Source organism: Lithobates pipiens, unplaced genomic scaffold, assembly GCF_037356315.1.
Source record: "Lithobates pipiens isolate NorthernLeopardFrog02 unplaced genomic scaffold, aLitPip1_a1.2 Scaffold_23, whole genome shotgun sequence".
Lineage (NCBI taxonomy): Eukaryota > Metazoa > Chordata > Amphibia > Anura > Ranidae > Lithobates > Lithobates pipiens.
The window spans coordinates 225,247,480-225,262,188 of record NW_027507785.1 but is presented as its reverse complement, the minus strand read 5'-3'; the positions used below and the strand labels follow the sequence as shown (position 1 = coordinate 225,262,188).

Here is a 14,709-nt window from a genome sequence, read left to right as displayed (position 1 = left end):
CTGTTGGTATAATGTTCTTTTTATGAAATGCAGTGTTCCTTCTACGCCAGATATACTTGGACACACACCTTCCAATGAGTTCTACTTTTGTCTCATCGGTCCACAGAATGTTGTCCCAAAAGTCTTGGGGATCATCAAGATGTGTTGTGGAGAAATTGAGACGAGCTTTGATGTTCTTTTTGCTCAGCAGTGGTTTTCTCCTTGGAACTCTGCCATGCAGGCCATTTTTGCCCAGTCTTTTCCTGATGGTGGAGGCATGAACGCTGACCTTAACTGAGGCAAGTGAGGCCTGCAGTTCCTTGGACGTTGTTGTGGGGTCTTTTGTGACCTCTTGGATGAGTCGTCGCTGTGCTCTTGGGGTAATTTTGGGCGGCCGGCCACTCCTGGGAAGGTTCACCACTGTTCCATGTCTTCGCCATTTGTGGATAATGGCTCTCACTGTGGTTCGCTGGATTCCCAAAGCTTTGGAAATGGCTTTATAACCCTTTCCAGACTGATAGATCTCAATTACTTTCTTTCTCAATTGTTCCTGAATTTCTTTGGGTCTCGGCATGATGTGTAGCTTTTAAGGATCTTCTGGTGGACCTTACTGTGTCAAGCAGCTCCTATTTAAGTGATGCCTTGATTGTGAACAGGTGTGGCAATAATCAGGCCTGGGTGTGGCTAGAGAAATTGAACTCAGGTGTGGACAACCACAGTTATAGTATGTTTTAACAAGGGGGCAATCACTTTTTCACACAGGGCCATGATGGTTTGGATTTTTTTTCACCTTTAATAATAAACACCTTCATTTACAAATTGCATTTTGTGTTTACTTGTGTTGTCCTTGACTATTGTTTAAATTGGTTTGATGTTCCGAAACACTTAAGTGTGACAAACATGCAAAGGAACAGGAAATGAGGAAGGGGGCAAACACTTTTTCACACCACTGTATATACCTAGCCCACAGCCGCAAGTGTGGGTTTCGGTCCTTATAGATGACGTCCTCCTCCCACTTGGCCATAAATAAGTTGGCTAGGCTGGGGGCATATTTAGCCACCATAGCCACGCCACGTTGTTGTTTATAGTACTGGTGATCGAACCAAAAATAGTTATGACCCGCTGCATATTGCAGAAGGTCAATAATAAAGGCCTGTTGTTTTCTAAACAAAGTAGAGAGACTGCTCAGATAATACTGTACAACCGCTATCCCCAGATTATGTGGTATGATGGTATACAGAGAAGTTACGTCTGCAGTTACCAGTATGGTGTGATTATTCGGTTTTAATCCTGATAACATATTAATCATTTGTCTGGTATCTTTAAGATAAGACGGCATTTGCCGTACCAGCGGTTGGAGAAAAAAAGTCTATATACTTGCCCACTATTGGACGTCCCGGGGGGCAAGTAAGACTCTTGTGGATCTTGGGTAGACAATATAATACTGGCACTCTTGGGGCCCTAGAATCAGATAAGCCCTCTCTTTTTCATTTAAAATATTTGACTGAAAGCCTTTATATACTAAGGATGAGACGGAACTGTATGACTCTGGAGGACTATAGGGTCCAGGCAGGGATTCTCAAGGAGAGGTTGGAGGAGAAAGGTTATGAGGTTGGTGTATTAGAGGAAACATTGGAGGAGGTGGCGAATATCGATAGAGCTACCCTACTCTTGGAGGACCCTATGAATAAAAAAGCACGTGAGAGACCCACGTTACCCTTCATTAACACTTTCTCAAGTCAACATTATTGTATCAAGAAAATTTTCCGAAAACATTGGCATTTATTGGGAAATGATAGAGTTATTAAGAATTTTCTTCCAATACAGCCGCAGGTGATATTTAGGGGGGCTCCTTCTCTTAGGGATAGAATTTCCCCTAATGTAGTGAATCCCCTAATAAAAAGGTCTCCTTCTTTCAAAATCTTTCTGGATACCATCAGTGTCGCAGATGTCAGGTCTGCACACTGAATGTGAGTAAGCAAAAAAAGACGGAGGCCTTTGTTTCCACTAGTACATCAGTTACACACAAAATTGAACCATTCTTCACCTGTAGTTCAACGGGCGTTGTCTACTTGTTACGATGTCCATGTGGGTACCAGTATATTGGTAGAACTAAGCGATCCATGCAGGTTCGCTTGGGTGAACACATCACCAATATCAAGAATGGTTTTAAATACCATTCTGTCTCTAAACATTATGCGATTCATCATAATCGCAATCCAGCCAACACATTATTTTTGGAAATTGACAAATATAGTGCTCACTGGAGGGGGGCTCCCTAGTTAAGGAACTCGCCAGGTTAGAAATGATGTGGATATACAAAGTACAGTATATACAAAGACAGATGTCAATGCATTTATTGACAACAGTTGAGTCCATGGGGGGTTGGTTTATGTAAGGTGTCACTTATGGAAAATGGCTTAATTTATATGTGAACTAGAGCTGAATTCCTGGTGAACCTTGAGTAAAAGAATACTTTTACCAATGTTGGGAGATTATTTTGGTATGAAGGGTGTGGTATCCCATTTTTCCCTTCTCCATGGTGGCCTGTTTCCCCCATTTTTTCTTATAGTAGCATTTTCTCTGCCGTTGAAATAATTTTCACAGTATTGAAAAATATCTTTTTTAGATCATGATGATGATTTGTTTTCTGTCTGGGAATTAAATTTGGCAGATAGAGATGCATTGTAATTCGGTGAGTATTTTGCCTCTATTTAGAGGTTAAATTAATTCACTGATGGTCTCTCCTTATAGTCTTTATAGTTTTCTCTACAGACTTTTGAGATGTAGTTTTATAATTTTTTATTAAAAAATAATTTTTCACATATTTTATCATGGTATTAATCTGACCTCTGTAAGGTTGCCTATAGGGGTGTGAATACACGCATATGGGCGGCATAGAAATTATAATGCTCTTATATATAATAGGAATTCACTGGGGGAGGGCATAGTTGTAAATCTAAATGCCCACTCGGTGAATGGCGGAGGGGGAGGTTTTGCCAGGAGTTCAGCGCTGGGCGTCCACTTCCGTGTTTAAATATGTTTATATGGTGGTGAGTCAGCAAGCCGCCCGTGCCCCTGGAAGACGCCATCTGTGATGAAACGGCGTAGGGAGGAGCGACGTGCTGACGTCACTGCATACCGTGCTGGACCCGGAAGAAAAGGGCAGCATCCAAGAGCCGGCTGGCTTGTTGATTTTACTTGAATCGCTTTTATGAAAAGAACGTTTGTAAGTGCAATACTTTTCTAATTTAATAAATAGTTTGTGTGAGAGTTACACTATGGAGGCTTTTCTGTTTTCTATATGGGGGAGGAATACAGCCTAGAATACCTTGGTATCATCTGGGACGCAGTTGTGGAGACCACCCTCCTGACTCTTAAAGTGAACCCCTGTCGGGGGTTCAGGGAGGAGCGACGTGCTGGACCCCCTGGCGTAGGGAGGAGCGACGTGCTGACGTGACCGCATACCGTGCTGGACCCGGAAGAAAAGAGCAGCATCCAAGAGCCGGCCGGCTTGTTGATTTTACTTGAAACGCTTTTATGAAAAGAACGTTTGTAAGTGCGATACTTTTCTAATTTAATAAATAGTTTGTGTGAGAGTTACACTATGGAGGCTTTTCTTTTTTCTATATAGAGGAGGAATATAGCCCAGGATACCTTGCGATCATCTGGGACGCAGTTATGGGGACCACCCTCCTGACTCTTAAAGTGAACCCCTGTCTGTGAAAGGAATCACAAGCTTTTGTAGATCTCCCTAAAAAGAGATCTCAGAATCTGGTAAGCGACAGTGTGAATAGTGGTGGAGGATCTTCTCTTTGCAACTTTTTTTTTTTTTTTTGCCATCTCAGTCAATTTCTTAATGTTTGCGGAGTGTAATCAACTCACTGTTCATATCTCCGCTATCTCCTTTTGACATCATTGTGGCAAATTTTCCTTTTCTTTCTCTTTTTTCTTTCTCCTTTCATTTCCTTTTTCTTAGTATCTTTATCTTTCTTTTTCATTTAGTAAACAATTATACATTTATTCACCTATAAATACCTTACAGAGAATTTCCCATACTCCCTTATTTCTTTAAACCCCCCCCCCCCCCCAAAAAAAAAAAAAAAAAAAAAAAACCCTGTCCTCCCCCTCTCTGTCCCCTTAGCCCTCAAACATTTCACGACAGTCCCCCCTCTCAAGCAATGCCATCCATTGTTGCCACTCCCCATGATCTTTTTCCTCTGTGTCCTGTAGTTTATGTAGTGATTCCTCCATTTTCCTCGTTTGTTCCACCCTCTGGACCCATTCCGTAATTCTCGGGATTTGTTTAGATTTCCAATAGCGAGGAATCAGTACCTTAGCAGCATTTAGGAGATGGGGGACTATCGTGCTTCTATATTGTGATACTCCTAATTCGGTATCATGAAAGAGACATGTCCAGGGGTTTTTCTTAAGTTTCTTTTGTGTCACCAGATTTATGATTTCTACAATTTTATCCCAAAACGGGCATATTTTAGGGCAACTCCACCATATATGTGAGAGGGAGCCCTCTTCCGAACACTCCCTCCAACACAATGCCTGCTGTGCCCCTGTAAACCTCTGCATGCTTTGAGGAGTCATATACCATCTTGATAGTAATTTATACGACATCTCTATCATACGGACTTCTCTTGATAATGAGTGAGTTAACTTACATATTTTTATCCTGTGTTCATCATTCCTTAGTGCCCCTAAATCTTCTTCCCATTTCCTTATGAATCTCGGAAATTCTAAATCCTTTTCTTGTCTTAATATTTTATAGATTTTTGATACTTTTCGAACCAAACATTTATTATCCTTCAGTAAATTCTCCAAGGGTCTCAGAGACTCTAATCCCCGTAGTGGGCCTGGTAAACTCTGTGCAAAGTGTGAGATTTGGGTGTACCTCCATTTATCTAACGGTTTTTGTCCCCAATCTTGTATAAGTTCCATATATGTATACAACCTATTCCCTTTAATAATTTCTCCTAATTTTATTTCCACTTTACTTGCCCATCTACTAAAATATAAACGTTCCTCTTTCCCTGGCAAAAAATAATCCGTGTCCAAAAGTGACATTAACGGTGAATTGTGAGTCCATTTATGTGCCCTATTAATACTATCCCATACTCTTAACGTATGTCTCGTTAAATTACTCGTGTTTTCTCCTAAATTCCGCCGAACAGGTGGTATCCATACCATTTTGTCTAGCGGCACTCCACTCAATCCCATTTCCAATTTTACCCAACCCTTTTCCTTTTGATTATGTATCCAATCTGCCACTCTAGCTACTATTATTGCCTCATAATATTTCCTAGCATCTGGTAATGCCACTCCCCCTTTATCTTTTCCCTTTACTAAGACTTTATATGGTATACGCGCTCGTTTCAGGGGCCACACAAAAGTCATCATTAACGTTTTTAATTTCCTAAAGAAACACATTGGGATCGGAACAGGAATCATTTGAAATGTGTAATTTATAGTAGGGAGGATAATCATTTTTATTACGTTTACTCTCCCCATCCAGGATACTGCCCTGTACCTCATGTTATTCATTATTTTTTTAATTTTATTTAGTAGCGGGATATAATTTGCCTCATAAAGACCTTGTCTCTGTGGGGTCAACTTTATCCCTAAATACTTCAATTCTCCCTTACACCATCTAAAAGGTAAACTTGATGCTAGGGCACTCTGTTCGACCTCTGGTACATTCAAATTTAAGATCTCTGTCTTCGTGAGATTTATTTTAAAGTTTGATAATCTTCCATAGTTCTCAAGTTCCTTCAGGATCGGGGGGATAGAAGTTCTTGGGTTAGTTACATACAGTAACACATCATCCGCAAATGCCGATAATTTATATTCTATCCCCCCCACCCTGATACCTTGGATATCCTGATTCCTACGTATTGCCACCAAGAGGGGTTCAAGGCTCAGAACAAATAGTAGCGGCGAGAGCGGGCATCCCTGTCTCGTCCCATTGAACAACTCTAGGGGGCGAGACAGGGATCCGTTAACCCTTATTCTGGCCGTTGGGTGAGTATATAATGCCTTGATCCATCTCATCATTCTCTCTCCTACCCCCTTATATCTTAGGGTTTCATACATAAACTCCCAATCTAGCCTGTCAAAGGCCTTTTCGGCATCAATTGACATCAGCACTGTTGGACTCTTCCCTTTATTTACCTCTTGGATCAGAATGATGGATTTCACCGAGTTATCCCTTCCCTCTCGTCCCTGCACGAATCCCGCTTGATCAGCGTGGACCCATGCAGGTAGGAGAACTTTTAACCTATCAGCTATTATTTTTGCGTATATTTTTATATCTACATTCAATAGTGATATTGGGCGATAACTCTCCAGCGCTTCTGGATCCTTACCCTCCTTCAGGATTAGGGAGATATGGGCTAGAAGCACTTCTTTACGGAACAATAGGCCCTCTCCCACTGCATTAAAATACTCACATAGTTTTGGAACTAACAGAGTCTTATATCTCTTGTAATACCTGCTAGAGAACCCATCTGGGCCAGGACTACTCCCTAGTGGCATTTCCTTTATTGCTCTATCAACTTCCCTGGGTGAAATGGGGGCCTCTAGGGCCTCCATTTCCTCTCTCTCTTCTCTTGGGAAATCAAGCTTCCTGAGGTATTCCCTAATCGCTTCCTTCCTTTTTCTTCCTTTACCATTTATTCCTAGTTTATACAGGGTACTATAATATGAATGGAAATTCTCGGCGATTTCAGATGTCGCAAATTTCAACTCCCCCCCCCCCCTTATTTCTAATTTTAGGAATGAAAGTCCTGTTTTTTTGTTCCTTGACCCTTCTTGCGAGCCATTTACCTGGCATATTCCCCCATTGGTATCTTTCCTTATTTATCTCGTGATACCTTATTCTCCTGTCCTGTTCCAGGTGCTCTTCTAACTCTCTTTTTTTTTTGTAACTCCTGGCTCTCCTGTACCCCTCTAGGTCTAGTTTTCTGTTCCAATTGTTCTATCTCATTATATAATTGGGTCTTCCTTTTCTGTTTTTCCTGTTTTATTCTTGCTCCAATCCCAATTAACCTACCCCTTATTACTACCTTATGTGTTTCCCATAGGGTCGCTCTAGATATTTCCTGCGTGTCGTTAAGTTCGAAAAAATCATTTAACTCTTTTTCAATTTGTAGACTTGTTCCTTGTTCCTGCATTAGAGAATCATTTATTCTCCAAATCATCTCCCTCTCTGTCCCTTCCTGTGTTTCTATTTGGGCAACTATGGGGGCATGGTCTGATAAAGTAATGGGCTTGATCTCGACTTTTTTCAGGTTGGGTACCAGTCGATGTTCTATGAAAACATAATCCAATCTCGCAAACGTTTTATGGACCGCTGAAAAATGAGTGTAATCCCGCTCTTTTTGATGGCTGATCGTCCAGGCATCCAGGAGCTGGGCCTTTAAAAGTGCTTTAATTACCCCCCTATATCTCTGTTGCGACGCTCTTAAACCCCCCTCCGAAGAATCTATCCTTGGATCTAAACACCAGTTTAGGTCACCTGCTAGTACTACTATGCCCTCTCTGAATTCCTCCAGTTTTGTTAAAATATTCTTTAGGAATCTATCTGGGTTTCTATTCGGAGCGTAAATATTTGCTATTGTATATTGCATTGCCCCTATTTTTCCCTTTAAAAACAGAAATCTGCCTTCTGGGTCGGTTAGGCGGTCTTGGATATCGAATTTCAGTTGTCTACCAAAACCAATGGCTACTCCTCTTGAGTGGGCCGATGGTGAATCGCCATAATACCACACTGGAAATTGTACTGATGACATTTTAATTCCTGAGGAACTGGTTATATACGTCTCCTGTAGACAAATTACATTCCCCTTCAGGAAATGTAATTCCTTATTGATTTTAAATCTTTTTTCTCTTGTATTTAACCCCCTAACATTATATGTTATCACATTAATTAATGTCATTAAATATTAATTTCTTTTCTCGACTACAACCGACCGAGAGACATTTTTCGAGGGGACAGATCGGGGTTGACGGACAAAACAAAAAAAAAAAAAAGAGAAAAAAAAAAAAAAAAAAAGACCCACCACAAATTTTCCCAAACCTCCCCCCCCTCCCTCCCTCCCTTCCGTAACGCTATTCGGGGAACCCCCCTTTATGCGTTGATCATATGGGGTCGACACATCACCTCGAGGTGTCTTTTTCCTTCCCATATTTACCTAGGTGGCTCACATTGGTAGGCCTACAAAAGCTCCCCCCCCCCTCCACTATCCCCCCATCCTCCCCCCTTTCACCTACTTTTTTTTTTTGTCCTATGTCTGCCCTTACTCCTGCTATCTCTGTTCTTATTGACTCCTCCATTTTAGCAAACATTTCCGTTAGCATCTCTTTAATTGTGGCTGCTTCCCCTTCTAAAGGTATAGGGGAGGCGGCTCCTACCCTTCCTGTCCCCGTTTCTGTCTCTCTCATTTCCTCCCTTTCTTGTTGGATTCTTGTTAATCTGCTAGGTTTACCTTCCTCCGGACCCTTCTGTCTATTTAACCCTGATCTACGTATTGGTCCTGTTTTTGGGCTGCCTTGTCCTTCCTCTGGTGTGTTAGCCATGTGTGCCATATACCGCTGAATACCTCCTGGACTAGCCACCGGCGGTATATTTTTTCCTGCTTTTGTTTTGCCTTTCATTTTATTCAAATCTAGGCTTCGAGTCTAGAGTTCTCACTTCCTACCCAGAGAGTCCCTATTCCAGGTGATATTGATGTTACAATCTCAATTAATATTGATGTTGTTGGTATTATTGGGACCGACAATCTTCTGCAACTTCAAACTCTACCAGCCTAGTTCCTATCCAGTCAGAACTCTCTTAATACTAAATGTAAGGAGAGCCCGTTATATTCTTTTCTACTCACTTTAACCATATATACCGATAGGTGAGATTGGGAGGATATAAATGTGGACAATTACCAACTTCTTTCATGCGACTTATGCTCCTGGTTAATATACCTTCGAGTCGCTCCCCACACTATTTCACCTCTTTTTGGTATGTCAGTTACTTCATAATTTTTTAACTTTTACCCCCCCCCCCCCGTGTCTAACACACAATATGCAGCATTACAATAGTCCAACCAAGTCACTTATTATGATTGACGTTGTATGATAACAGATATTTCAGGTAAACGAAGCAAACTACAACATGCAGCGATTATCTCCTTTCTCCTTTAGATGTCTCACAAGGGACAGTCATTTGGTAGCTCCATGAAACCGAGGACTTTACCGGTATTGCAGAAATATATCAGATTTAACGAAGAAAATGCAAATATAAATCAGTACCATCGCTGGCAAATACAGGTTTAGCAGAAATAGATAAATACATATGTAGCGAGGATCCTGGTGAAAAGTCAGTAGCCTGGGGAAATTATTGTGTGAGAAACAGCCATATAGTAGTCCAATAAACCAGTTAACCAATAGTATTGATAAGCGCTGAAGAAGTTGCTGGAAAACCAGTTATAGGGCTGCAAACTCAGAAACTTGTGAGATTTGCCCCCTACCTCCTTCTTAAGACCTCTCTTCTCTGTTTCCCATCCTTCCTGGTATTATTTTCCGCTCCAGACACCGACAATTCAGCTTACCTCACATAACCAGGTTATCTTGCCGTTTTGTTTAGCTTCACTGCAGCCGCAGCTGTAATCTGAAGCCGTACTCACCCACCACGCTTGGACGATCCAGGGGGGGGGATTGTCGGTTACCTCACAGTTTCCACTGCTAACTCCACTGCTAACTCTCCTCCTCAGCTGCCCGGACGGTGTGCGGTCACTGCACAACTCCGGATATCCACGCGGAGCGTCAATCAGCGGGAGTCTCAGGCAGGAGGTGGCAGGCTGTGGGACCGCAAAGCCATAGTGCTGTAGGCGGACGAGGGGATCTCCGTCGGCGTCTCACGAACACTCCGACGGGACGGCGGGACGATGGAGGTACGGGAGGTCGGGCATGGGAGGAGGTGCTCTCAGCCACCTACATCATGACGTCATGACGCTCCGCCCTCGTCTTGTCACTATTTCTCAGGTGTTCATTTTGAGCGATGTCAGAATCAATTGATTATTAAGGATTCATCTTTATTTGGTGGACTTTATTATTTATTTTTTGGACTGGTTTTTCCGGGCATATATTATTCATTTATTTCCTTAAATTAATAATTTGTTTTGTCTTTAGAATATGGTATTTCACTGATTGTTTTGATTTATCACTTTAATGCCTATTAAGTTCATTTAATTTTTGGGGAAATTTATGTAAAGTTTTTTTCAGCGTGGCTAATAGGTTTGGAATTGCTATTTTGGTGTGGGTATCTCACATGATTTAGTTGCAGCAGTTAAACGAGTACGTATTCACATTTTTTAGGACACCGCAGTATTACATTATTCTATAATGTATACTTGATTGTTTGAATGTTAGTTTAACAATTAAAGCCTCATTTTTCAGGCTCTGTGCAGCCTATATTGAAGTACCTATACACAGCCAGTGTTGTGTCCACAGTTATATAGACATAACCACTACAGAAAAAGGAATAAACACCTTTTAAAAAGAAAAGCAATTATGTTAGTTTATATTACAGTTTCTTGGTCTTGGTTAATGTTTACAATCTCATAGAAGACATGCAACTCATAGAAATTATGACTCAAAACAAAAAGTCTGTTCTTCCGTAAATCTTCATAGACATAGATCTTAAAACAATTAAAGATGCCCCTTTTAACTTAATTTAACTAACAAGATAATATGTTATCATGCAACCCCATACTTTCTACTAATGACTACAGTAGTTAGGGTGAATTAGAAGATCGGATAAATCAGATGACAAGAAATTTTCCAATTTACCTCTTGACTATGCACATCATGGATCTGCCTGACCTGTTGAGAAGAATGCTAAATATATGTATCCCAGCAACAGGGACTTATGAATTGCAAGGTTCTCTGCAAATCAGGCAATTTGTCACTCTAAAATTCAGGAGACTCAGAAGCATTTGATTACACAACAGAAAAAAAAAAAAAAAAATACCCACCCTGTTAGCCATCAAGAGAAACCTAAAAAAAAGCAAGTTTATTTTACTGGCTAACAGTACAAAGCTCTGGGGAAATTTTGTAGCGTATAAAGCCTCATACACACGATCGGACTTTGTACAAACTTTCCTGTGGATTTTTGTACAAAGGGCGTCGGCCGAGAACTTGTATTGCATACACACGGCAGGACTATTTCAGCCAGCTTTCACCAAATTACGCATTTTTTCTGCTCTTTACCGCCACCCTTTGGTCAACTTCTGTATTGTTGTGTGATCTTTTGCATTGGTTCTGAGCATGTGTGTTTGTACTTTGTACAAAAGTCCTATGGTTTTCTGTACACACAATTGGACTTTGCTCCATCAGACTTTTGTTGCGAGAAAGTTTGTTTTTTCGCACAGCCAACAAAAGTCTGATGAAAACCGAAAAAGTTTGTCCGATGGAGCGTACACACGGTCGGATGTCGTTCCAAAACAGCTAATTTGCATGTTTGTTGTCAAAAAGTCTGATCGTGTGTACCACCACCAAAGGTGGTAGTAAAGAGCAGAAAAAACCACAGAAAAAAAACACAGAAAAAAGCGGAAGTCCACAGAAAAAAAACACAGAAAAAACACCAGATTTGGTGAAAGTTGGCTGAAAAAGTCCTGCCGTGTGTATGCAATACAAATTCATGGCCGATGCCCTTTCTACAAAAATCCACAGGAAAGTTTGTACAAAGTCTGATCGTGTGTATGAGGCTTTACTCCCTTCAGGTACAGGCACACATTTAGTTTATTTGCAGAGCACCTAGACAGCACAAAAATCCAGTGCACTGTATAATAAAAATGGTGCCCCATCTTGCATGGATGCTCTGTGCTTTGAACCCTCCTCACTATTTTTCTGACCTGACAAAAAGTGAGGAAAAATCCCCCCTAATAAGAATAACGTTTTTATTTCACTTTATTCAAAATGAAAGAAAACATTTTGGCTGAAACTGGGCTATAAAAGTGTTATGGATGATACCAAATGCATTCAGAAATTTGATAGACGCAATGGGGTTTATTTACTAAAGGCAAATAAATTGTTTATTTTGAAGGGAAGTTTCACATTGCAAGAAAATTGCAAGGTCGTTTTCCCCAGAACTTAAGGGATTCTTTTTTACTGTTCTAGTCTGTTATATAACAGTAAGCTCCGCAGTGCATGTCATTTATAAAAATTTGCTGTATAATACCTTATTTCAAAGCACCATTCAGCGCTCATATGACTGCCCCCTGGTCTCCTCTCCTGATGTGATAGCTGCAAGGGAAGGTACTGGAAAACCCCTGCTGATGTCAGCCGAGATCAAGGAGAGGAGAGGAGGAGACCAGCGGACAGTCATGTGAGCGCTCTGAAATAAGCTATTATACAGCATATTTTTATAAATAATATCCACTGCCAAGCTTACTGTTGAATAACAGAAGGAACTATAGAAGGAAAACACTTATTTTTAGAGCAGGGGAGAAGGATCGGGGAGCTGACAGGCAGGGAGGGGAGGGGAGAGGGGAACACAGGAGCAGAGAGGAGACAGATAGCAGGGCTGCGGATGATGGAGGCATGTAAACTGACAGTGGTCAGTTTACATAGGGGAGGGCAGAAACTGGCATGATCAGCTAGGTGTCACAGGAGCCAAAGGACACAGTACAAGCACTATGCTGTATAAAATTCTTTAAAGGAGCAGGATCCATTTTTTGGGGGGGGGTTAACAAACACTTTAACCACTTCAACCCCGGAAGATTTGGCTGCTGACTGACCAGGCCATTTTTTTGCAATTCGGGGTTGCATCGCTTTAACTGACAATTGTGTGGTCGTGCGGCGCTGCACCCAAACAAAATTGACGTCCTTTTATTCCCACAAATAGAGCTTATTTTCGGTGGTATTTGATCATCTCTGCGGTTTTTATTTTTTGTGCTATAAACAAAAAAGCACAATATTTTGTACTTTTTGCTATAATAAATATCCCAATTTTTTTTTTTTTAAAGCAAATTTTTTCTCAGTTTAGGCTGATATGTATTCTTCTACATATTTTTGGTGATAAAAATCGCAATAAGTGTATATTGATTGGTTTGCGCAAAAGTTATAGCGAGTACAAAATAGGGGATAGATTTATAGCATTTTTATTATTATTCTTTTTTTACTAGTAATAGTGGTGATCTGCAATTTTTATCGGGACGGCGACATTATGGCAGACACATTGGACACTTTTGACACATTTTTGGGACCATTGGCATTTATACAGCGATCAATGCTATAAAAATGCACTGATTATACAGTGATCAGTGCTATAAAAATGCACTGATTACTGTATAAATGTCACTGGCAGGGAAGGGGTTAACACTAGGGGCCGATCAAGGGGTTAATTATGTTCCCTGTCTGTGTTTCTAACTGTGAGGAAAGGGGACTGACTAAGAGCAAATGACAGATTGTGATTCCTAGCTATTAGGAACTCACAAACTGTCTCTCTTCACAGAACAGAACAGGGATGTATGTGTTTACACACATACATCCCTGTTCTGCCTCTCATGCCCACAATCGCTCGTGGACAGCGGTCATCACGACTGCCGATCCAAAGCATCGGCACCCCCCGATGCAGCAGCAGGCGTGCCTGCTATCCCCCTTAAAGTGGTTGTAAACCCTTACAAACCACTTTGACCTACCCATAAGCCTAGATTAAGGCTTACCTGTAGGTCCAAGAAATATCTCCTAAACCTACATGGTTTTGGAGATATTTACTAAAAGACAGTCACAGCTGTCTACGGCGCATGCGCAATAGACAGTGGTGTACAGGCGCACTATCACCGTTAGCAGCATGGCGCTGCTAACGGTGATATGCCATGCAGCGATACCCGGAAGAAGATGGACGCTCTGGACTACAGGGGACAGCGGTGACATCGCTGGCTCCTGTGTCAGGTAAGTGTCAAATTAGCCCAGTAGCCCATTATGCTTTACCTTTGCAGGGAGACAAAGAGGAAGTAAACCCATCAGGGTTTACTTCCTCTTTAAAGGGACTAACGTATAGCTACGACAGTTTGCGGGATCGTGCTGACTTGCCACAGTATAATGACGGTGGCTGGTCGGCTATCGGTTAATGAATGAGAAAAAGCTCTGCTGACTTCCATCATCTGATCATGTGCAAGTAAAAAAAATTTTTTTTTTTCCTTGCACATGATTGGATAAATTTCATTACATTCACTAAGCTCTGGGGAAAGTTCCTGTGCAAAGTTAAACTTCCCTTGCAAAGTGAACAGCCTATTTGCCTTTAGTAGATTAACCCCAATATAAATAAGGATATTTGACAGCCAGACTGATAAATCCACAAAAACGGATGCTCACTTATTACCAAAACATATTTAAAGTGGAAGTAAACCCATCAATTTAACAGTTTCAAAAACCAGTTACATTCCCAGCATGCCGGGAATGCTAACTGCACATTGGTTGTGCTCTCAGTCAAACTGTTAAACCATCCAATGGCTGGTGTCATAACTGATCACATGTGCAGCACCATTGCAGTTGTAGATTAAACAGGGTCAAAAATGGCAGCTTCCATGGCTGAAAACGATAGGAGGGTTTACTTCCACTTTAATTCTTAAAGCTGAAGTATGAGCCAAAACCTTTATGGGGGAATTAGCTAGGTTCCAGTAAGGTACTTCTGATCTGTGCCCCACTGGTGGCTGCTGCTTGTTACTT

General features: G+C 41.2%; 1 protein-coding gene across 2 annotated transcripts in view; it reads right to left on the bottom strand.

Moving 5' to 3' along the window:
* The window catches only part of LOC143928172 (uncharacterized), a 195,949-nt gene that overhangs the window by 72,388 nt on the left and 108,852 nt on the right, over nt 1–14,709 (bottom strand). The window lies entirely within an intron of this gene.